The sequence below is a fragment of the Myxine glutinosa genome, chromosome 5 (assembly GCF_964187855.1).
Source record: "Myxine glutinosa chromosome 5, kmMyxGlut1.1, whole genome shotgun sequence".
Lineage (NCBI taxonomy): Eukaryota > Metazoa > Chordata > Myxini > Myxiniformes > Myxinidae > Myxine > Myxine glutinosa.
This window is the reverse complement of record NC_136265.1, coordinates 100,502,818-100,529,520: the sequence shown is the minus strand read 5'-3', so window position 1 is coordinate 100,529,520 and position 26,703 is coordinate 100,502,818. Positions and strand designations below refer to the sequence as shown.

Below are 26,703 nucleotides of genomic sequence, written 5' to 3'. Positions count from 1 at the left end.
CAGTGAGGGGATACAACTGACAAATATCATTGTTTTTTTTTTTGTTTTTTTTTTTCTGACTTTTCCAACTCACAAGCTAAATATAACAATGGTGGCATAAAGCTGGAAAGTCACATTACAATTAAAATACATAGCTAATACATTTCTCACACAGACAAAAATAATCTTGGAATTATTTAAGCTCTACATGTACAGATTGAAAACCTATTACCACTTCAATCAAAGTTTGACAGACATTTTTATTGGCAAAAACCAGATTTAAAAAATAATAATAATAATTGATCTTGTAAACTCACCGATTTCACCGAGAGGGTGGATCATTCTAACAAAACAGTTTGATATGGTGGGAGACACTTCAGTGCTTTTTTTCATTTGCTCTCCCTATGGTCTGCTTTTGTCTGGTTCGCATTGTCTTCACATTTTACGTGAGACTTGCATTTGCCATGTTCACCAATTTTATCATTCATTTTTTTTGTGGCTCGGCCTAATGTCAGTTTCATCAAGACCTGTCCCTTCTTCCATGCTGCTGCTGCTGCTGCCTTCCTTGTGACGTGCTCACCCCACCCCTCCCTCAGAGGGCAACTTGCTGGGTGAATCTTCAAGTTCGTTTTTCTCTCGTTGTTTAAAAAAAAGAAGCAGTGTGTTCATTTTGTTTTTCCTGTATGCACCACACATTATGGAGTAAGATATATTTTTTTTTAAGCAGGTTTGCAAGATCCTTGTGTTGTTGTTGTGGTTCTTGTTGGGGGTCGATTTTTGAATGTGCACCCAATGGTCAGACAGCCACCGAACCACATCTGTCACTTGACTCCACCCACCATAGTGCCGAGACAAAATGATATGGCCACCATCTTGTTTCCTGGTGGGCCTAACATGAGGCCCGTAGGCCTCTGCAAGTTATACACTGTCTAGCTTTGTTGCATCAGATTTCCATTTGCTTTATTTGGGACGAGTGCAAAATTATTAGCAAGGTTAATCAAGCCCGCAGGTAGCTCCCTAAAAAAAAAAAAAAAAAGTACTTTTTGAACGGTGCCATATGCGCGTTATATGCACATTTCCAAATAAGCCCGTTAACGGATTTTTAAAGCCAATTCAGTCGCGCTTAATGGCAAATCCCATATCTCGAACGACCACGCACAGGTTTTATTTATGGACAAAAGGTTTATATCTAGAATGACCACATACAGGTTTTTTTATGAACAAAAGGTTTATATCGAGAATGACGACGGACAGGTTTAATTTATTTAAAAAAGGTTTATATCTAGAATGACCACATACAGGTTTTGTATGAACAAAAGGTTTATATCTAGAATGACGACGTACAGGTTTAATTTATTAACAAAAGTTTTATATCTAGAATGACCACATACAGGTTTTTATGAACAAAAGGTTTATATCTAGAATGACCACATACAGGTTTTATTTATGAACAAAAGGTTTATATCTAGAATGACCACATACAGGTTTTTATGAACAAAAGGTTTATATCGAGAATGACCACATACAGGTATTTTATAAACAAAAGGTTTATATCTAGAATGACCACATACAGGTATTTTATAAACAAAAGGTTTATATCTAGAATGACCACATGCAGGTATTTTATAAACAAAAGGTTTATATCTAGAATGACCACATACAGGTATTTTATAAACAAAAGGTTTATATCTAGAATGACCACATACAGGTATTTTATGAACAAAAGGTTTATATCTAGAATGACCACATACAGGTTTTATTTATGAACAAAAGGTTTATATCTAGAATGACCACGTACAGGTTTTTTATGAACAAAAGGTTTATAGCTAGAATGACCACATACAGGTTTTTTATGAACAAAAGGTTTATATCTAGAATGACCACGTACAGGTATTTTATAAACAAAAGGTTTATATCTAGAATGACCACATACAGGTATTTTATAAACAAAAGGTTGAGATCTAGAATGACCACATACAGGTATTTTATAAACAAAAGGTTTATATCTAGAATGACCACATACAGGTATTTTATAAACAAAAGGTTTATATCTAGAATGACCACATACAGGTATTTTATGAACAAAAGGTTTATATCTAGAATGACCACATACAGGTTTTATTTATGAACAAAAGGTTTATCTATCTATAATTCCAGTAATCTCTGTGTGTCTGTGTGTCTGTGTGTCTGTGTGTCTGTGTGTCTGTGTGTCTGTGTGTCTGTGACCGCTGTTTCTCGACAACCACGGGTCCGATATACTTGAAACTTGCCAGGTATATTGCTGGGGACCCGAGGATGTGCCTTTTCAAGGTTTCATATTAATCGGACAATTACTTACCGAGCTATGTCCAAAAAACGATTCAACCAATCAGAGAGCAGCGAGCTATCACGTGTGCCGAACGTGGCGATCAGACTCTGCCTCGGACGGCACATTTGACAGCGTATTCATTTATTTCACGTTGGAAAACTATGTTGCCGTTAAACTATGTTTTAAAACGAATTCAAACTGCGATTAAATTAAAACGATTCATCCTAACTGCGATTTGCGAACTTCCGGACAGTGAAGACTGTCCGGCAGCACGCTTTCCGGCAGCCAATCACAGAACGCTTTGTTGCGTAGGCGTGGCCGATGTGAGACGAGCGGAGCTGAGCGCGTTACGAGCTGACCGCCATTACGGTACGTAATTCGATTTCTTATGCGCATTATTTCTCCCAATTCAGTCAGAGCGAAGGGCGGAAGCGAAGAGCGTTGTTTTTTTTGTTTACGGGCGTACGGGCGGGGTAGAACGTACGGGTAGCGTTTTTTTTTTTTTTTTGGCAAGGAACGGGCACCCACGTACGGGCAATGCCCTAGTATCTAGAATGACCACATACAGGTTTTTTATGAACAAAAGGTTTATAGCTAGAATGACCACATACAGGTTTTTTATAAACAAAAGGTTTATATCTAGAATGACCACGTAGGTATTTTATAAACAAAAGGTTTATATCTAGAATGACCACGTAGGTATTTTATAAACAAAAGGTTTATAGCTCGAATGACCACATACAGGTTTTTTTATAAACAAAAGGTTTATATCTAGAATGACCACATAGGTATTTTATAAACAAAAGGTTTATATCTAGAATGGCCACGTACAGGTTTTTTATGAACAAAAGGTTTATATCTAGAATGACCACGTACAGGTTTTTATGAACAAAAGGTTTATATCTAGAATGACCACATACAGGTATGTTATGAACAAAAGGTTTATATCTAGAATGACGACGTACAGGTTAAATTTATTAACAAAAGGTTTATATCTAGAATGACCACATACAGGTATTTTATAAACAAAAGGTTTATATCTAGAATGACCACGTGCAGGTTTTTATGAACAAAAGGTTTATATCTAAAATGACGACATACAGGTTTTTTATGAACAAAAGTTTTATATCTAGAATGACCACATACAGGTATTTTATAAACAAAAGGTTTATATCTAGAATAACCACATACAGGTATTTTATAAACAAAAGGTTTATATCTAGAATAACCACATACAGGTTTTTTTATGAACAAAAGGTTTATATCTAGAAAGACCACATACAGGTTTTATTTATGAACAAAAGGTTTATATCTAGAAAGACCACATACAGGTTTTATTTATGAACAAAAGGTTTATATCTAGAATGACCACATACAGGTTTTTTATGAACAAAAGGTTTATATCTGGAATGACCACATACAGGTTTTTTTTATGAACAAAAGGTTTCTATCTAGAATAACCACGTATAGGTTTTATTTATGAACAAAAGGTTTATATCCAGAATGACCACATACAGGTTTTATTTATGAACAAAAGGTTTATATCTAGAATGACGACGTACAGGTTTTTTATGAACAAAAGGTTTATATCTAGAATGACCACATACAGGTTGTTTTTTTATGAACAAAAGGTTTATATCTAGAATGACGACGTACAGGTTTTTTTTATGAACAAAAGGTTTATATCGAGAATGACCACATACAGGTTTTATTTATGAACAAAAGGTTTATATCTAGAATGACCACATACAGGTTTTATTTATGAACAAAAGGTTTATATCTAGAATGACCACATACAGGTTTTTTATGAACAAAAGGTTTATATCTAGAAAGACCACATACAGGTTTTATTTATGAACAAAAGGTTTATCTATCTATAATGCCAGTAATCTCTGTGTGTCTGTCTGTGTGTTTGTATGCGACCGCTGTTTCTCGACAACCACGGGTCCGATATACTTGAAACTTGCCAGGTATATTGCTGGGGACCCGAGGATGTGCCTTTTCAAGGTTTCATATTAATCGGACAATTACTTACCGAGCGATGTCCAAAAAACGATTCAACCAATCAGAGAGCAGCGAACTAGCGCGTGTGCCGAACGTGGCGGACACACTCTGCCTCGGATGGCACATTTGACAGCGTATTCATTTATTTCACGTTTGCAAACTATGTTGGCGCTATGTTGGCGTTAAACGATGTTTTAAAACTAATAAAAACGAATTTGCGATTCATTCGCTTTCCTGCGCGTTTGTGTACGCGATGGCGATTTCTTTACCAAACTCCGGAAGCCGTTCGCTTTGGACCGAACCATTTCATGTAAATAGAGGGGGGGGTTCTGTGGTCGTTGCGAATGGACCAAACCATTCATGTAAATAGAGGGGGGGGATTGTCACTGTACTCGCAAGCCGTTCGCCGTTCGCTTTGGCGTTGCGAATGGACCAAACCATTTCATGTAAATAGAGGGGGGGGATATAATTTTAGATAGATATATAGTACGGGCATATATATAGTACGGGCATGCCCTAGTATCTAGAATGACCACATACAGGTTTTTTTATGAACAAAAGGTTTATATCTAGAATAACCACGTATAGGTTTTATTTATGAACAAAAGGTTTATATCTAGAATGACCATGTATAGTTTAGTATGAACAAAAGGTTTATATCTCGAATGACCACATACAGGTTTTTTTTATGAACAAAAGGTTTATATCTAGAATGACCACATACAGGTATTTTATAAACAAAAGGTTTATATCTAGAATGACCACATACAGGTTTTTTATGAACAAAAGGTTTATATCTAGAATGACCACGTACAGGTATTTTATAAACAAAAGGTTTATAGCTAGAATGACCACATACAGGTTTTTTATAAACAAAAGGTTTATATCTAGAATGACCACGTAGGTATTTTATAAACAAAAGGTTTATATCTAGAATGACCACGTAGGTATTTTATAAACAAAAGGTTTATAGCTAGAATGACCACATACAGGTTTTTTATAAACAAAAGGTTTATATCTAGAATGACCACATAGGTATTTTATAAACAAAAGGTTTATATCTAGAATGGCCACGTACAGGTTTTTTATGAACAAAAGGTTTATATCAAGAATGACCACATACAGGTTTTTTTTATGAACAAAAGGTTTATATCTAGAATGACCACATACAGGTATTTTATAACCAAAAGGTTTATATCTAGAATGACCACATACAGGTTTTATTTATGAACAAAAGGTTTATATCTCGAATGACCACGTACAGGTTTTTTATGAACAAAAGGTTTATAGCTAGAATGACCACATACAGGTTTTTTATAAACAAAAGGTTTGTATCTAGAATGACCACGTAGGTATTTTATAAACAAAAGGTTTATATCGAGAATGACCACATACAGGTTTTTTTTTATAAACAAAAGGTTTATATCTAGAATGACCACGTAGGTATTTTATAAACAAAAGGTTTATAGCTGGAATGACCACATACAGGTTTTTTTATAAACAAAAGGTTTATATCTAGAATGACCACATAGGTATTTTATAAACAAAAGGTTTATATCTAGAATGACCACGTACAGGTTTTTTATGAACAAAAGGTTTATATCTAGAATGACCACGTACAGGTTTTTATGAACAAAAGGTTTATATCTAGAATGACCACATACAGGTATTTTATGAACAAAAGGTTTATATCTAGAATGACGACGTACAGGTTAAATTTATTAACAAAAGGTTTATATCTAGAATGACCACATACAGGTATTTTATAAACAAAAGGTTTATATCTAGAATGAACACATACAGGTTTTTATGAACAAAAGGTTTATATCTAGAATGACCACATACAGGTATTTTATGAACAAAAGGTTTATATCTAAAATGACGACGTACAGGTTTTTTATGAACAAAAGTTTTATATCTAGAATGACCACATACAGGTATTTTATAAACAAAAGGTTTATATCTAGAATAACCACATACAGGTTTTTTTATGAACAAAAGGTTTATATCTAGAAAGACCACATACAGGTTTTATTTATGAACAAAAGGTTTATATCTAGAAAGACCACATACAGGTTTTATTTATGAACAAAAGGTTTATATCTAGAATGACCACATACAGGTTTTTTGTGAACAAAAGGTTTATATCTGGAATGACCACATACAGGTTTTTTTTATGAACAAAAGGTTTCTATCTAGAATAACCACGTATAGGTTTTATTTATGAACAAAAGGTTTATATCTAAAATGACCACATGCAGGTATTTTATAAACAAAAGGTTTATATCTAGAATGACCACATACAGGTATTTTATAAACAAAAGGTTTATATCTAGAATGACCACATACAGGTTTTTTATGAACAAATGGTTTATATCTGGAATGACCACATACAGGTTTTTTTTGTTATGAACAAAAGGTTTATATCCAGAATGACCACATACAGGTTTTATTTATGAACAAAAGGTTTATATCTAGAATGACGACGTACAGGTTTTTTATGAACAAAAGGTTTATATCTAGAATGACCACATACAGGTTGTTTTTTTATGAACAAAAGGTTTATATCGAGAATGACGACGTACAGGTTTTTTTATGAACAACAACACAACAACATGCATTTTAAAGGCCATTTTCCCTGCTAGAGCGGGGGTTAGCCTTGCGGTCCCCATGACAATCTTCTCCATTTTGCCCTATTTTCTGCATCTCTCCTTGTTAACCCCCTTGCCCGCATTTCTTCTTCCACCATCTTTAGCCAAGTCTTTCTCGGTCTTCCCCGTCTTCTACTTCCTTCTACATTCATTTCCATCACTCTTCTCAACCAGTCACTTTCATCCTTCCTCAACACATGACCAAACCATCTCAACCTGTTCCTCTTCACAGCATCAATCACAGGCTCTATTCCCATCATCTTTCGCAATTCATCATTTGTCTTCCTCTCTCTCAACGATACTCCGCACATCCGTCGAATCATTCGCATTTCCACCCTTTCCAACCTTCGTTGCTGCTCTACGTTCATTACCCATGTCTCGCTCCCATAAATCATAACACTTCTCACACATGCAGCATACACCTTTGCCTTCAGCTTCAACGACACTCCCCTAATCATCAGCACGCCACTCAATTCCCGAAACTTATTCCATGCACATCTCACTCGAGCAACCGTTGCCGAGTCTGATCCACCTTCTCCATTCAGCATGTCTCCGAGGCAGCAAAATGTTTTCACACCTTCCAGCTTCACGCTGTCTCCAAGATCCAACTCAACATTTCCTCCATCTGCAGCTCCCTCTGTGCACACCTTACATTTGAATGTCGCTGCCACACTGGTTAATGACTCTCTCAGACCACTACATTTTTGATGAACCCACTCAGCGCACATTGTACACTGAATGGAGTTCACTCCGACACCCTTCCTACACACAGCACAGGGCCACTTCCCAGTTCTTTCCACCTCACCACATGCTTTACCACTTGCCATCACCTTCGTCTTTCCGATATTCACCTTCAGACCTTTTGTCTCCAAAGGTTTTTTATGAACAAAAGTTTTATATCTAGAATGACGACGTACAGGTTTTTTATGAACAAAAGGTTTATATCTAGAATAACCACGTACAGGTTTTTTTTTATGAACAAAAGGTTTATATCTAGAATAAGCACGTGCAGGTTTTTTATGAACATATGGTTTATATCTAGAATGACGACGTACAGGTTTTTTATGAACAAAAGGTTTATATCTAGAATGACGACGTACAGGTTTTTTATGAACAAAAGGTTTATATCTAGAATGACGACGTACAGGTTTTATTTATGAACAAAAGGTTTATATTTTGAATGACCACATTCAGGTTTTTTTTTTATGAACAAAAGGTTTATATCGAGAATGACGACGTACAGGTTTTTTTATGAACAAAAGGTTTATTACCAGAGAGTGAGAGGGCGAGAGCGAGAGAGGGCGAGAGCGAGAGAGAGAAAGAGAGCGAGAGAGAGAAAGAGAGCGAGAGAGAGAAAGAGAGCGAGAGGGAGAAAGAGAGCGAGAGGGAGAGAGAGGCACGTGCGTGTTACACCGAGTAACACACACACACACACACACACGCGCGCGCACGCACGCACACACACACACACGTCTACAATGAATCTTCTCTTCCTTCCTTCCATTTAATTGCTGCTTCCTCAGGATGAAGATAACCGCACTCCACTGTTACCAAGCAGCTTTCTTGTGCTTGCCACGCAGCCATTCCTCATCAACAGTTTTGAATTGAGTGCTTGCTTGAATGCTACAGCCACTTGGGTGAGGACTCGACAAGAAGCTTGGAAAAATGAACACACCCCTGACAGTCTTGAGGCCTGAGCCTAGATCTACTGTAATTTATATACCCCAAATAGTATAATAAGACAACCCTTCCTGCCGCTCCTGTTCAGAGTGGTTCCAATAGTTGCCTGAAACCAGACCCAGCTGTCTGTCAGCTTCGTAATTGATATTGAACCAAACTTGGTGAAGACCCTCAGATTAATAGTATAAACCTTCAACAGCAAGGAAAAGACCGACTGGACAACCCTCCCATCTACTTTCTGAACAATCCTCTCCAAGAAGTTCTGTCACTCAAGCTTTTGGGTCTCACTATCTGTCATGATCTTTCCTGGGAAAACCACATTTCCAAGCTGGCCTCCAAAGCCAGTCGCCGACTGGGCATCCTCCGTCGTGCGAAGTCCTTCCTTGGCACACCTGAGCTCCTCACAACATACAAGGCTTTCATCCGCAGCTCAATGGAATACTGCTCTCCCCTCTGGGCTGGTGCTCCTCCTCACACCTAGCTCGGCTTCACGTTGAAACCAAAGCGTTCAGAATCATTGGAATCTCCCGCGATGAAGCTAACTCCGAGGGCCTTTCACTTACTCACCGCAGGCAGGTAAGGTGGTCTTTCTGTCTTCTACCGACTCCTCTTTGGCCGAGCCCTCCCAGCCCTGTCTGTGCTCTGTCCCCCAAATACTCCTACAGGTCGCACAAGATCTGCCTGCAACCCTCATATGGTTAAACTGCCAAAATCAAGACTCTCTGCTCACCTTCACTCCTTCATTCCTCTTTTCTCCCGCCTCTGGAACAAACTCCCTCACTCTCTTCAATCCCACCCCTCCCACCAGGTCTTTAAAACAGCTGTTCACCACCATCTCTAATCTTCCCCCATCCAAAACCTTGATCTTTTCTACCCCCACTAATTCACCCCAGATCCACTTTATTGAAATACCAACTTCTTTCCTAGAAGTCCTTGCAGTATCCTTGTGTTTTATACCCCCCCCCCCCCCATCCCCTTCCCACGCCTCCTGCCCCCAAGCCCTCTCCCTCCCACACTTCTCCCTGCTCTCAAATGTTGTGTTTATGTGCTTCCCCTTCTCTCCCCATCTTGTCTACCGCTCCCCCTATTATATGTTTCATGTGTCCGATTTTTTTTGTGCGATAAATGTTAGCTCTTTCACGAGCCTCGATTCTGTATACAAAAAAAAACAAAAAAAAGGATGAGAGAGTTGAGAGGCAAGAGGAGGCAAAAAATATATATATTGTGTTGCAGGTTATGACGACTGTGCGGTCGTTCTTGTTTTTTTAATGTCTGCTCGAAATACAATGACGTAATGACGATGACAAAGTCGATTTTCATTGGTTAATTTGCTGTGCTTCGTCACGTAGTTTTGTAAGATTAATAATAAAGGAGAAGTGGAATCCCATCTGATCCACTTTATACAGCCCAACAACATGATCCGGATCGAGCGAAACCAAACCCTCTTGCAAAAAATCAATGTTTCCTGCGATGTCATGCTGATCTTGTACTGTTTGTGTGAGAACAGGCTTTTTAAAATCAGTTCGTGCTCAAAAAGGATGCAGCGTACAGTTTGATACTTTAATTGACGAGGGTAGTATGACCTGGTTGGGGATACCTGTTAGCAGTTAGCAAATAATTTCAGTATTATAAAATTCCTGTGCCACCTTCAGTCGAACATCAGGCCATTAACAGCAGGTTCGTGAAGGACTTGGCCAAAATACTGTTACGGACACGGTTTTTGGATGTTATTTTACCGAGCGGTGGTGTATTTAACCGCGTCCGAACAGTTACTCCCCGATTAGAACCCGATTCCACCCGAACGTTGACTAATCGCGCTACAGATATTCAATTGGGAAACCTCTAAAGCGACCGAAAGAGAAGAAGAGAGAAGAAAGACAGAGTTTGGAGGAAGAACAGATTTATTATACACACACAAGCAATATTTTAGAGCGACCAATATTATTTACAGCAATAGATGGAAAAGAGCAGTCACACAGTGCATGGTTAACTTATTCTATTTCATTTACTTAATCCCCAAGACAAACGAGTAGGACAGGACGTTCACACTCACACGATGGATATTGCAGGCAGGTAATCGCTCGAGGTTGATGGCTTGAGAGGAAGGCAAGGTCGGAGGCCGCAGCACCCCTCGCGGTTTTGGCGGGAAAACCTCCGTCGCGTATCCGCGGCCGTCACGCGCTGGCTCGGCACACCTGCTCCTCTTCCTGGGGTGGAGCCGTCTCCCTCCGTTCAGCGCGTCTCTCCAACGACAGGGGGGTATTGCAGGCAGGCAGGTAGGTAGGTAGGTAGGGCTTGCGGTGGATTGCGCTCCTCTTCCAGGTCATCCCCCAGCGTATCTCTCAAGGCCTCTCTCCAGTCATCTCTCATCTCCAGTCAACTCCCATCTGCACTCGTAAAGCAGTCCCCTGCAGTCGCTTTTATCACCTCCGGCGGAATTAAGCCGCCGGCTCCGAGGGCACGCCTACCGGGTCACTCACCGCGGTGTTGATTGGCTGTTAGGGCCGGTTCACTCCTGCCCTCTTCTGACGAGGTCGAGACACGCCTTTCTTCCCCAACCTTACCTCGTGGCCAATGGTGGTTTGAAGAAAACCAGCCAAAATGCGGAAGGCAATTGGAAGGGAGGTTTTGGGGAAATTGGAAGGGCCTACGCTTATTTTGTTTGATACAATGCAAAGTCAATCTAGTGGAAAACACATACTTAGCCTACATGGAATAAGGAAATACACTATTTAAAAGATATATCGTGACCTGCGTGTATGTTCTATGAAATTAATTAGGAGGACGGCTGCGACCATTATTTACATTACCAGGATGTTACCATACCAAAACCATACTCTTCACATCCGTTACCCTTCCTCCAAAATTGTTACACTCCTCAAAACCCGTTACACTTCTCAAAACCCGTTACACTTTTCAAAATCGTTACACTGCACCCTCCTTTCTTCAGGCACGTCCTCGGGCCTACTAGACTTAACTGAGTGTGACATGTAGGTGTAATTCCCTCTACAATTAACCTGACCCTGAGTGTGACAATTTTAAAACACAAATAAGTATGTCCCCCTATTGCATTGCATCCTGTCTAACAGACTCAAGCCCACAGCTAACCGAATTACGGAATTATTCTGAAACTATACATTTACGGTGGGGAGCATTATTTACAATGACGTGATTTCTTATTTACAACGCAACCCAGGACCTGTGTGTTTTTTTCTTTTTCTTTTTAGGGAACAAGAGAAAGAAATTCCTGTTGGGAGGGAGGAGACAGCACGCATTGCATCGATGCACCAGTACCAATACCACCAAAGCACCCAAAAGCACCCAAACACCACAAAGCACCCAAAAGCACCATCCGGTGCGGTCACCATGGCTCATAATAAACACAACAAAAGAACTGGTGGTGGTCTTCTCTTTCTCTGCTGGGCCGATGTTCTTCCCGACGTCTTCTGGCTTCATGCGGCCTATTTGGACATAATAAAAAGCACAACTTGTGTCCATTTTTATTTAGGGCCTCAGGGGCCAACTAAGGGTGGTCCACCTGTTTGGCATAGGTGCCACCTTACCGAGGTCCGCAAGCAAGATTCCCTGGCCACTATGGCCGGTTTCCAACAGAGGTGCCCTGCCCCAGAACCTGGGGTCCATCAAGTGGTACTTGGCCGCCGAACAGCGGTCCATAAAGTGGTACATCAACGCAATGCGTGCTGGTTCTGGGAATCTCGGGCGCACAATGGCCACCTCACGCACGCTCCCATCGGCACCCAATGGCGCACAGGTCATGTGGGAGACAAAAGAAAGACAATTGAGCGAGGGGTAAGGTCACAAGGGTACACGTCAATAAGGCAATGCAAGGTGAAATGCGTACGGAGGCCGAAGTGAGAAAGCTCGTCCCTACCGTACGTCACCCCCCTGTCACCTACCCTACCCTTGTTCTCACCCCATATGTACAAAAATCTACACATTTACAAATTCGTCACTACTGTCACGTCTTCCCCATATTTCCCCTATACCAAATTCGTCCCCACAATCCCTTTACTTCAAAATTTGCCATCACCAAATTCATCATCAATCCTCATAAGGAGGCAGAGATGGAACATCAAAGCACAATGTCACACCCACGTCATGATGCGTCTCACAATCCAAACATTTGCATCATAAAAAATAATCAAAACATGGCATGGTGTGGAGTACCTGTCACCTCAGGTGAGTGGATGCAGATGGTGCGAGGAGATCCTTCATCCTAACTATCCTCTAAATGACTTTAACACACTTTACACTACCCGGGGTCTTTCCCTGCCAATCCATTGGCCAACTTACACTATGGGTTCTAATAACCAATTCCCATTGGCCAAACTGTGGTGCTCCTCAATTTGGGGTCTCACTCCCCCGATTCATCTCCCGGTGCTCTAGCACAATTTCTGGGCTGCGACGTGTACCTCTCCCAACAGGTCTACCCACCTGCACACCTCCACCACTGTAGTTGCCACCCGAGCTTACCTAGCTCCTCACCCTAACCTAACTAACTGGGGACAGCCCCTCTCCTGGCTCTGTCACCCCTTGGTGCCCTCTGGCACTGGGCTACCCGGGTCCGTCCTCCGGATCCTCGGGCCCCATCCACACAACTACTACCGGCTCCCAGAGCCCACCTGCGGCCTCACCTGGCCGACATCCTTACAGTGGTGGAGTGCCCAAACCAACTACACACACTAACAGGCTACACGCCCAGCCATTTCCACAACACCAACGCACCCATCCACATACCATTCTTCCACTCGCACCACAGATGCCAATATCCAACCACAATTTACCTATACCCTCTACCTAACACTTACACTACCCGCCCCGGGTATCCGTGATGGGGGTCCACTCTTCCCCCATTCACACCTTCGCACCATCCACTCCACTCCACAATTTCCACCATACTCACTCCACGACCATCCATTCCAATACTCCATACCATTTATTCCATACACCTGCCCTCCATTCACCTGTCGTTGCACACCTGTGCAATCTCACCTGGTGCCACCTGCACCCTCCTTTCTTCCTGGACCACTTGGTCATCACAATACACAATCACCATCACTCACTCATACACTGCTCCATCCACCTGTTCAGTTGCACACCTGTGCAATCACACCTGTTCAATCACTCCCACACACGGCATCATCTCCGCTAACTACTCCCCTCTGAAACTTGCGCTTCCCAGTCGTCCCTTTAAACTATTGCGCTCCCACGTCATTATAATCCACACTAATCTACCTGCGTCCCCACTACAGGTATCAGTCACTAACTAAACTTAACGTTACCTAAGGTCAATCTCTTCTAGATCCCTATCATTATCCAAGCCCTCCCTGGCTCGGTTGTCATAGCCACCCCATAAACTATTGCTCATTTGCCCCCACCTGTGAGGGATGGTGGATTTGCCATCCCACCACATCGGGGGTCTCTCACTACCAATTTCGCTCGTCCAAATCCAACAATTCAAAAATTTTCCATTTACTGCCAATTCTATTCACTTTTCTAAATTTCGTTTCAAATCACTACTATCACTATCACCATCACCCGTCTACTTATTACATCCTCTCGGTGCGCCAATTCACATCACCCGTCTACTTATTACATCCTCTCGGTGCGCCAATTCACATCTACAGCCCGGCTTCGTACAGCCGAGCACTGAACGCGGATTCTTTTGTGCTGGCGGCTGGATGCGTCCCGCATTCGGGGCCGGGGCGGGGGCTTACCCGGGCCGAGATCCCATGCACCACTTCGGCGTGGAGCCATCCAATGTCCCGATCTCGACCTGCCGGCACGTCTCAATAGAAAGTGGTCGCCATGACGACCCTTCCTATCGAGCTGCCCGCTCCGCCTTGTGGAGCCCGGACGCGGCCGCTCCACGCGAGGCCCAGCGTGGATCGCGCACGGCGGTCCTTTCGAACCCGCCGTGACTCGGATCTCCGCTGGTTCTCGCGGCACGCGAAGCCCGGCACGCACCGAGGGCCCGATCCGGCTAAAAGTCGACCTAACCTTTAACCCGGTTACCGTCGACGCTTCACCTGCAGGCTTACATGCATACGCTACCTCTTTCTTGCTCATACATGCAGCCGTTCCCATTCTCCTCGTACCTTTTCTTTCACACCTCGGTACACTCACTCCGCTCACCGACTTGGTCACACACCTGACCACCGAACACTTTGGCACACATTCGTTGCTCGCACACCTCACCAATACACCGCTTCGCGCCCCTTTCTCGGTCACCTCCTCTGTGACAATCACAGGTGTGCCCTCATTCGCACACCCAACCACGTGTCTCACTACCAATTCAAATGTGCCTTCCCACACACGCTCTACCATTCCAGGTGTGCATCCTTCTATTCCAGGTGTACATCCTCGCTCACCTGCCACAACCAACTCACGCTCCGTTTCACTCTCACTACTCTCACCTCCACTCTCAGTCGCGCACTCACCCTTACTCTTGACAGCATGCGCTTTCCCCATGCACCCGTCCGTTACACACCTTTCTCGCGCATCCTCCCGCGCACACTTCTTCGTTACTTCCTCCGTAACACTCACCACAGGCATGCATTCTCCCTTACTCTTGACAGCATGCGCTTTCCCCATGCACCCGTCCGTTACACACCTTTCTCGCGCGTCTTCCCGCGCACACTTTTTCGTTACTTCCTCCGTAACACTCACCACACCGCGCTTCCCTGTGCTCCCTCGCACACGCGCTTTGACCAATTCACTCTTGACGGCACACTCACTCCTCGGCGTGCACTTTTTCCTCACACACCCCATGGTCGGACATTCTCGCACACCCCTTTTTTCGCACACCTGTCCTGTCACACACCTCACCAACGGCCTTTCACGAACACCCGGATCCAAACCAATCCCCAAGCCGACTGAATCTCCCCTCACATCATGTACATTGCCACTCACCTCCGTACCTCGTCGCACCTTCTCTGCCACCTGCAAACTTTTTATTTGGTTAGTGAGCACCGCATCATGATTTGAACACAGACCTTGTACATATTCCATGACTTCCTCCTTTATCTCCCTCTTAGCTTCTGTCCGTCCCTTCTTAATTTCACTCACCTCTTCTCCCACTTCCTCTAATTTTTGTTTAACCTCTTTTATTTCTCGGTGCGTCTCCTCAAGTTCGTCCTCTAAGGCTACCGTGACCGTTTCTACGTGCGTCCTTACCTCCCGGTCCTTCGTCTCCATTACTTCTGTCACCTCCTCCACCCTCATTGTCAGTTCCTCCCGTACCATCTGACATTGCCTCTGCGTCGCTATTAATTCGTTTTTAATTTCTTTTTGTGTCGCCTTTAACCCTCCTAGTACCGCAGTGTTCTTTTGAACCTGCTCCACTAACTTAGTTTGTCCCTCTGTCAGCTGCTCCACCTCCTCCGTCAGATCTTCTATTCCCCCCTGTAACTTAGCCGTATTATTCCTCACTTCTTTCTCTATACGCTTTTCGCCTCGCTTTACCTCCTCGCGTAGCCCCGAGACCTCCTCACTCATCCCTCTTCGTATTTCCTCCATCTGGTTCCCCATCTGTTCGATTTCCCGGGCGGATTGTTCCCCCATTTCCCGCAATTTGTCCTCCATCCTATTTTCTAACCCCATTAACCCATTTTTCACCCCCTCTAACTGATTCTCCTGGGCAGCCATTCTGTTTTCCACCCCCGTTAACCCATGTTTCACCCCTTCTATCCCATTGTCTAACCCCTCAAATTTCTTGTCTAATCCCTCAAATTTCTTTTCTAATCCCTCACCGGTACCCCTCGCTTCGTCCCTCATTACCCCCATTTGGCCCTCCAATCGCTCACCCTGAGCATCCATCCGGTTCCCCATTACCCCCAATTGGTTCCCCATTACCCCCAATTGCTCACTCTGAGCATCCATCCGGTTCCCCATTACCCCCAATTGCTCACTATTCTGGGCCATAAGGGCCTTCATTTGTATAAAAAAAAGGTTCAAATCCATTGGCATCTCCGGTTCGCCTACTGCGACCATGGGCGTGGCTAAATGTGGCGCCGCTGTAATCACGTGCGCTAGAGCGCCATTTTGTGCACCTGAAATTCCCGCAACCACATTGCCATTTTCCTCCTCCCTTTCTTCCACATACATTTCCCCTGGTTCCTGGGTTACCCCTAACCCGTCTATCTCCCCCACCGACATCCGATCGCCTTGATTGTCCATGGCGCGATCTAAAAATTCGGGTTTTATAAAACACAATTTCGTCCGCTTTATAATTTTGAGCGCGTGCAGCGCGCTCCGGGTCGATCTCACTCCCCGACACCAATTGTTACTCTAATAGTACAATTGGTGCTCCAAAATTTGGGCCTAACAAATTTAGTCCCAGGTCCGAATCCCAACTCCTGACAACCAATTGTTACGGACACGGTTTTTGGATGTTATTTTACCGAGCGGTGGTGTATTTAACCGCGTCCGAACAGTTACTCCCCGATTAGAACCCGATTCCACCCGAACGTTGACTAATCGCGCTACAGATATTCAATTGGGAAACCTCTAAAGCGACCGAAAGAGAAGAAGAGAGAAGAAAGACAGAGTTTGGAGGAAGAACAGATTTATTATACACACACAAGCAATATTTTAGAGCGACCAATATTATTTACAGCAATAGATGGAAAAGAGCAGTCACACAGTGCATGGTTAACTTATTCTATTTCATTTACTTAATCCCCAAGACAAACGAGTAGGACAGGACGTTCACACTCACACGATGGATATTGCAGGCAGGTAATCGCTCGAGGTTGATGGCTTGAGAGGAAGGCAAGGTCGGAGGCCGCAGCACCCCTCGCGGTTTTGGCGGGAAAACCTCCGTCGCGTATCCGCGGCCGTCACGCGCTGGCTCGGCACACCTGCTCCTCTTCCTGGGGTGGAGCCGTCTCCCTCCGTTCAGCGCGTCTCTCCAACGACAGGGGGGTATTGCAGGCAGGCAGGTAGGTAGGTAGGTAGGGCTTGCGGTGGATTGCGCTCCTCTTCCAGGTCATCCCCCAGCGTATCTCTCAAGGCCTCTCTCCAGTCATCTCTCATCTCCAGTCAACTCCCATCTGCACTCGTAAAGCAGTCCCCTGCAGTCGCTTTTATCACCTCCGGCGGAATTAAGCCGCCGGCTCCGAGGGCACGCCTACCGGGTCACTCACCGCGGTGTTGATTGGCTGTTAGGGCCGGTTCACTCCTGCCCTCTTCTGACGAGGTCGAGACACGCCTTTCTTCCCCAACCTTACCTCGTGGCCAATGGTGGTTTGAAGAAAACCAGCCAAAATGCGGAAGGCAATTGGAAGGGAGGTTTTGGGGAAATTGGAAGGGCCTACGCTTATTTTGTTTGATACAATGCAAAGTCAATCTAGTGGAAAACACATACTTAGCCTACATGGAATAAGGAAATACACTATTTAAAAGATATATCGTGACCTGCGTGTATGTTCTATGAAATTAATTAGGAGGACGGCTGCGACCATTATTTACATTACCAGGATGTTACCATACCAAAACCATACTCTTCACATCCGTTACCCTTCCTCCAAAATTGTTACACTCCTCAAAACCCGTTACACTTCTCAAAACCCGTTACACTTTTCAAAATCGTTACAATACGTTCCCAGTCTGAATGTTGCTGTATCCAGTCAATGGCGAAAGTGCAATATTTGGGGAATCCGCAAATGTCACGGATGGAAACCCTTCGGTCATTTCCTCATTCAGCTTCAAACTCAATATCTCGATATTTTCATTCCAAACAGCATCATTCATCATTCCATTCACAAATTACTCAAATCACAAATTGATATTATCAAACCACCAAACCATCGTTTTGGGAGCAAGGTCCGTGTCGATCGCATTTTAAAACTAGAACGGGCACTCGGTAGAGCGCATACCTTCGCCGCAGCTACTGTTCTGTACTTGGCATGGGAGTGTAGGGAACAGAACAGTGAACAGTTTGGTGCTGATTTCATGCAAATCGGATAAGAATTGACCGAGTTATGACAAAAAACGCACATTTTGCAAGGTCGTGACCCCCCTGACCTTTGACCCGATTGCTCCCAAAATCTAATCAAATGTGTCCCGTATAATAACCAATCATCCCACCAAATTTCATGCAATTCGGTTGAATACTTTTTGAGTTATGCGAATAACATACACACACACACACACACAGACATACAAATAAATACACAGCGATCAAAACATAACCTTCCGCTTTTGCGAAGGTAATCATAATTGTATTGAGGAATTTCTAAAACCTCCTACCTACCTTACGACACCCGCTGGGACCCAAAAACATTCCATAGAAGGTTATTATATTTCCTTTAAGTAAAATATGCAACTGTAATGGTTACTAAACACCGCCCCCCTGTCATGTGACCAGAACCTCAGCTATGGTTGGTGGATGTTTGTGAGGGACAAACGGCCATAAATACATACATAAACTGGACGGACAGACAAACGCTGTTCCAGATGGCACTGCCGTACGGTCTATACTGTTTAAAAAAAAAAAAAAAAAAAAAAAAAAAAGAGCCAGGTGACCCCCTCCCCCACCCCCATGCTCTCTGTCAAATCACACCATGGCTAAAAACGTGTCTCTGGGCGGTGTTTAGTGCGACCCATATCAGTCCTGATTACAACAAATGTTACCCATGAATATCTCATCAATCTGCTTTGCTCCATTCCTCAACCTCACAACGCACACTCATTTGGACCTGGAGCTTGGTATCCTTTCCATGCTGTACACTTACTTCTTCACCATTTGGTTTTGTTATCCTGTGATCTTGAAGCGAAAAGTGGGGTTAAGCAATCGGTTTTATACGTTGGCTACTTGCCTGCATTTTGTTAAGAGCTCACATCGAAAACCATTCAACGGAGGGAATTGAAACTTCACCACATGTTACATGACCATTTGACATAGCGCATATTGAGTGTACATTCTAAACCGTTCAACGGAGCGAATTGAAACCTTACCACATGTTACATGACCATTTGATATAGCGCATATTGAGCGTACATTGAAAACCATGCACCAGAGGGAATTGAAACCTTACCACATGTTACATGATGATTTGACATAGTGCATATTGAGCGTACATTGAAAACCATTCACCAGAGAAAATTGAAACTTTACCACATGTTACATGACCATTTGACATAGCACATATTGAGCGTACATCGAAAACCATTCACCAGAGAGAATTGCAAACTTTACCACATGTTACATGACCATTTGAAATCGCGCATATTGAGCGTACATTGAAAACCATTCACCAGAGGGAATTGAAACTTTACATGTTACATGACAATTTGACATAGCGCATATTGAGCGTACATCGAAAACCATTCACCAGAGGGAATTGAAACTTTACCACATGTTACATGACCATTTGAAATAGCGCATATTGAGCGTACATTGAAAACCATTCACGAGAGGGAATTGAAACTTTACCACATGTTACATGACGATTTGACATAGCGCATATTGAGCGTACATGGAAAACCATTCACCAGAGGGAATTGAAACTTTACCACATGTTACATGACGATTTGACATAGCGCATATTGAGCATACATCGAAAACCATTCACCAGAGGGAATTGAAACTTTACCACATGTTACATGACGGTTTGATATAGTGCATATTGAGTGTACATTGTAAACCATTCACCAGAGGGAATTGAAACTTTACCACATGTTACATGACGATTTGACATGGCGCATATTGAGCGTACATCGAAAACCATTCACCAGAGGGAATTGAAACTTTACCACATGTTACATAATGATTTGACATAGTGCATATTGAGTGTACATTGTAAACCATTCACCAGAGGGAATTGAAACTTTACCACATGTTACATGACCATTTGACATAGCACATATTGAGCTTACATCGAAAACCATTCAACGGAGGAAATTGAAACTTTACCATATGTTACATGACCATTTGACATAGCGCATATTGAGCGTACATCGAAAACCATTCACCAGAGGGAATTGAAACTTTACCACATGTTACATGACGATTTGACATAGCGCATATTGAGCGTACATCGAAACTTTACCACATGTTACATGACGATTTGACATAGCGCATATTGAGTGTACATTGTAAACCATTCACCAGAGGGAATTGAAACTTTACCACATGTTACATGACCATTTGACATAGCGCATATTGAGCGTACATCGAAAACCATTCAACGGAGGAAATTGAAACTTTACCACATGTTACATGACCATTTGACATCGCGCATATTGAGCGTACATCGAAAACCATTCACCAGAGGGAATTGAAACTTTACCACATCTTACATGACGATTTGAAATAGCGCATATTGAGCGTACATCGAAAACCATTCACCAGAGGGAATTGAAACTTTACCACATGTTACATGACGATTTGACATAGCGCATATTGAGCGTACATCGAAAACCATTCACCAGAGGGAATTGAAACTTTACCACATGTTACATGACGATTTGACATAGCGCATATTGAGCGTACATCGAAAACCATTCACCAGAGGGAATTGAAACTTTACCACATGTTACATGACGATTTGACAAAGCGCATATTGAGCGTACATCGAAAACCATTCACCAGAGGGAATTGAAACTTTACCACATGTTACATGATGATTTGACATAGCGCATATTGAGCGTACATTGAAAACCATTCACCAGAGGGAATTGAAACTTTACCACATGTTACATGACCATTTGAAATAGCGCATATTGAGTGTACATTGAAAACCATTCACTAGAGGGAATTGAAACTTTACCACATGTTACATGACGATTTGACATAGTGCATATTGAGTGTACATTGTAAACCATTCACCAGAGGGAATTGAAACTTTACCACATGTTACATGACGATTTGACATGGCGCATATTGAGCGTACATCGAAAACCATTCACCACAGGGAATTGAAACTTTACCACATGTTACATGACGATTTGATATAGCGCACATTGAGTGTACATTGTAAACCATTCACCAGAGGGAATTGAAGCTTTTCCACATGTTACATGACGATTTGACATAGCGCATATTGAGCGTACATCGAAAACCATTCACCAGAGGGAATTGAAACTTTACCACATGTTACATGACGATTTGACATAGCGCATATTGAGCGTACATCGAAAACCATTCACCAGAGGGAATTGAAACTTTACCACATGTTACATGACCATTTGAAATAGCACATATTGAGCGGACATTGTAAACCATTCACCAGAGGGAATTGAAACTTTACCACATGTTACATGACGATTTGACATAGCGCATATTGAGCGTACATCGAAAACCATTCAACGGAGGAAATTGAAACTTTACCACATGTTACATGACCATTTGACATAGCGCATATTGAGCGTACATCGAAAACCATTCACCAGAGGGAATTGAAACTTTACCACATGTTACATGACGATTTGACATAGCGCATATTGAGCGTACATCGAAAACCGTTCAACGGAGGGAATTGAAACTTTACCACATGTTACATGACGATTTGACATAGCGCATATTGAGCGTACATTGAAAACCGTTCAACGGAGGGAATTGAAACTTTACCACATGTTACATGAAGATTTGACATAGCGCATATTGAGCGTACATCGAAAACCGTTCACCAGAGGAAATTGAAACCTTACCACATGTTACATGACGATTTGACATAGCGCATATTGTGTACATTGAAAACCGTTCACCAGAGGGAATTGAAACTTTACCACATGTTACATGACGATTTGACATAGCGCATATTGAGCGTACATCGAAAACCGCACGAAATTAAAATCGTCGTAATCGCCTCAGACTTGCTCGGCTGGTGAAACAAAGCGAAGAAGAAGAAGTACACTTTGACGTTTTAACGATATCCCCATTTATTTATACTTTAGATATATATTATGGCGTCTTTATCAGCCTTGGTAGTTATGAAAGCATCTAGAATAAAAGCTAAAGGCTTATGAATGTACTTTATAACAGAATTTCAAAGTACTGGTATAATTTGTACACATTTACCTCAGACAGAAGTGTCGATCGATGCAATTACAAATTGACTGCGCGGGGTAGGCCTAAGTCTTCCGTGAATACCATCTAGTTTTTTCCAGTTTACATATTCCATACTTCTTTCGCTCACCTCATCTCCCTTGGTTTACCTCAGATTTCCCGTTTTACATTTGCTCCCCTTTAAAAGATCGAAGATCAGATTCTACATTAAGGGGTTTCATTGATGCTGATGGCGTCATCACGTAGCAGCGTCTTTTAGCGTCTACCATTTCTCAAACCATGCATGAGTCTTTGTTTCAAGGAGTCGAGAATGTAAATATATTTAACAAACACGTCATCATCTGTACCACGACCTTTAGTTATACTCAGGAATATGTTTAAACCCCATAAATCTCCACAACACTTACCCTCGTCAGCCCTCAACTCGCTTTGTGTAAAACGTTTCTTTGCGCGCGTCCCGCGCCACAGACACAGATCCACGCTTGAACGGCTTGATCCACACAATCCTCTTCTTCTTCCTCTCTATCCGATTATGTGTTACTTCTCTCGAATCCCTCTCGATCCTTATCTCACTCCCACTAGTGTGTATTACCACAGCATTGTTTCCAGCCTATTAACTTGCTATAAGGTATTATACACAAAAAATATCCAACGCGCAATAAGCGAGGAAAAAGAAGGTACTACAAGCCAAGCTAGAACATACACCCCCGTTGGTATTTTCCCCGGAACATGCACCCCCGAAAGGTTGTTGTTGTTTATTGTTGTTACACGGGTGCGATATATTTTTCCCCAAACTAAATTTGAATGGAACGGGTCCACTTTGCTCGAAAATGTTGATGAACTACCGGAAAACGACAGTACGTTTGCTTTTGAGCACTGATCTCTACACCTGGATTGGTCACGACGGCTCCGTGCGTGAAGCCACCGGAAGTGCACTGTCCGCCATCTTGTCTCCCCCAAAAGAGGCGACTGTGGTAACACGCAATGTTGAACCGGGCCCGGCCGATTTTGCAAAATATATTTCTTCAAATATATTTCAACTTCTGTCTAATATTTTAATGTATTTTGAAGTAAATTGCCTTTCCTATTACTCAATCGAATTCCGGAAAATTCCCTTGGAGCTCCTTGGCAATTGCAAGGAGGCGATCAATGCATATTATGAGGACCGACACAGGCTTGGATCGGAAAACAAACATAGGCCTAACATCCAAGTTACATCATAGACAGGACGTAAAACCTCAAAAGGCCCTTATATAAAATGCTTGAGGCATTTCTTGTTAAAAGTTGGTAACAAGTGTTTTTAACAAAATTTGGGTATGCTGAATCCGAATCCGGTTGTTACCAAGCTGGCAAAGGCTTTATAGTGGTTCAAAATCGCAATTCAAAATGGCCGCCAAAATCGCACATATTTGATGTGTCAAATTTTGTTATTTCATGCTTTAGGTTAAAACTATGTTAGCAGAGTAGGTATTTGGTCTTTTGAAAACACTTTCAGCATGGATAATTCAAACTAAGTTGATACCAAGCAAATACAAGCTGCTGGCACCCTGCCAGAGGTCAAAATCCAAGATGGCCGCAGTAAAATTTGAAAAATGCATATACTGTATTTGGTTTCCCACTAGCCACAGATATGTTATTGGTGTCTGAATGTAGTACTTAAGGTTTAGAGTTAAAACAACTCATTAATCACATTACTGACTATTTCTACAACAGCAAACATATTGGATGATACCTGGAGTAGTGGTAGTTATACTGCCTCATTCATGTTATTGCTTTTCATAAGTTCTCTTTCAGATTATTGGAATCATTTTATGCTGGACGACAATCCGTGGACTTAGTTAAGGTGTTTAACATACTTAATCAGCGCAATGGCATTAGGTAAGATATACATTATACATGCTAACATATTGTTGTCTAAGCTACAGTTTAAATGTGTACACTCGGAGCGGCTTATTTAAGACTTAATTATAAGTATAGTATTATAACCTGTATATTTGAGAACATGCTTATTGGGTACGAGTGTTAACCATGGCTTATCTCTTTTCAGAAAAATGGACCCAGTGCTTAGTCTCAAGAGGCGATCTTCATCACCATCCCTGAGTCTCTGTATCATTTGTCAGAAGGACGACAAGGATGTGCACCAGGTTGGGAAGCAGGGTTTGATGACACTCCGAGATGCTGTAACCGCACGAAGTAAACTCAGAGATGATAGCAACAGAGATGTTATTGATAGACTCGAAGTTGTGCTTCAGTCAACAGATGCAGAGTCAGTTGTGTGGCATAGACATTGCTATGCACAATTTATTGACAAGGGAAAAATTCAGCGGTTGCACCAGCATCAGAAAACATCAGGATGTAGTATGGACACAGATGGAGAACAAGCATCGAGCAGCAAAGAAACATGCATGTCTTCCAGATCAACACATATATTGCGAGGATCTGTCCTGGGTACTGACTGGGACAAATGCTTATTCTGTCAAACTGTGCATATAAAGCATAGACTTGTATCTGTAACAACACAGAAAATGAGTGCGCAGATAATCGAGGCGGCACAGTTTGATAAAGTGTTACGTATTCGAGTTGCATGTGTCAACGATCTGATTGCGTCAGAAGGCAAATACCACCTTCAATGCTATGTGAACTTTACGAGGTCCACACAAGCTATTCAAAGCATTAGTCACAAAACTGATCTAGCCATGGCGTGGCTATGTTCAGAGCTGCAAGTCTCAGCTCAGAAAGGACATGTATTGGAACTACATGATGTTTTCAATCAGTACTGCTGCCTGACCAAGGATGCAAACATTGAGATTCCACCATCGTTTCTCAGCTGCAGGGCTTCTTTCACAGAAAAGCTAAAACATCATTTGACGGAGATCTACGAGTTCATCCCTATGCTAGATAGGGCACCCTCGGGAAACAAAACGCTTCTCGTTCCCACAAAATATCGCCATATTCCCATTTCACAGATGGAAGATCAAGACAACGACGAACTATTCACGCCAGTCCATCAACCTGGAGATGACATCTTCCTTTCATTCGTCCACGTAGCCCTTAAGATTAGAGGAGACCTCGTGTCACAGCCAGGCCACAAAGGATTCAACGTCAGTGAAGATGATGCAGCTGCATGTATACCAGATTCCCTATATATGTTCCTTCGTCTTCTGTTTGAAGGCCAGTCAGCTCTTGATGGTGACACTGATGAAAATGACGATGAAGTACTTGAGGCAAAAGTTCGGTCAAACGTCCTAAACATTGCACAAGATATTGTATTTGCAGTCAGCCATGGGAAAAAGTGGACCCCAAAGCACATTGGACTTGGAAGTACATTGCACCAGGCAACGAGGTTCAAACATCTGGTGCAACTGTTTAATATTGCAGGTCATGTCCTCAGCTACGATTCCATCCTACAAGTGGATAATGCTCTGGCAGGGCATACCATCCAGAACGTGGATACTGAAAATGGTGCAGTCATTCCCCCTAATTTGACACCGGGAAAATTTGTACATTTTTCCGCAGATAACATTGACATCAATGATTCATCGATGGATGGAAAGAAGACGTTCCATGCCACTCAGATGGCTGTGTGGCAACGAGGTCCTGCTCCAGACTTCAACTTCCATGATCTTGTACCATGGAAGCATAAATCACTTTCAGTGCCAGATGCCATGAATAACATAATAGAAGCCAATGTCAGGGAAACACAACGTACACCAGCGTTTACTGCAGAAATCCAGCCAGAATGGTACACCGAAGTTGAACATGAAAACGCATCAGCGCAACTGGCGCGAGCTACAGATATGTCTTTCTTCATGAAACGGCAAAATGAAAATCCACAGTTGGGATGGACGCAACACAATCAATTTTACAGCACGACGGATCCAGAAATGACAACGATTGGCTACTTACCAATTATTCAAGCCCCGGCGCATGAGCTTGACACTCTTACTACGGTCATAAAACGCTGCATGCACATCAGCTCAAAGCTAGGTCAAAAGTATGTAGTACTCACGGTAGACCAAGCATTGTATTGCAAATTACTGGAGTTGAAA

General features: G+C 42.5%; 1 protein-coding gene across 5 annotated transcripts in view; it reads right to left on the bottom strand.

Annotated features, from left to right (window-relative positions):
- LOC137417723 (uncharacterized) overlaps positions 1 to 23,333 on the bottom strand; it is a 173,325-nt gene extending 149,992 nt beyond the window's left edge. For 2 of the 5 annotated variants that reach the window (XM_078778421.1, XM_078778419.1), the window contains exon 1: positions 23,062 to 23,294. The gene's annotated coding sequence lies outside the window, so the exon portion shown is untranslated. Of the gene's footprint in view, positions 1 to 22,666; positions 22,954 to 23,061 lie in introns of those variants that run through there. The other 3 variants (XM_078778417.1, XM_078778420.1, XM_078778418.1) reach the window with 3 other exon arrangements.
- Positions 23,334 to 26,703: the final 3,370 nt, after the last annotated feature.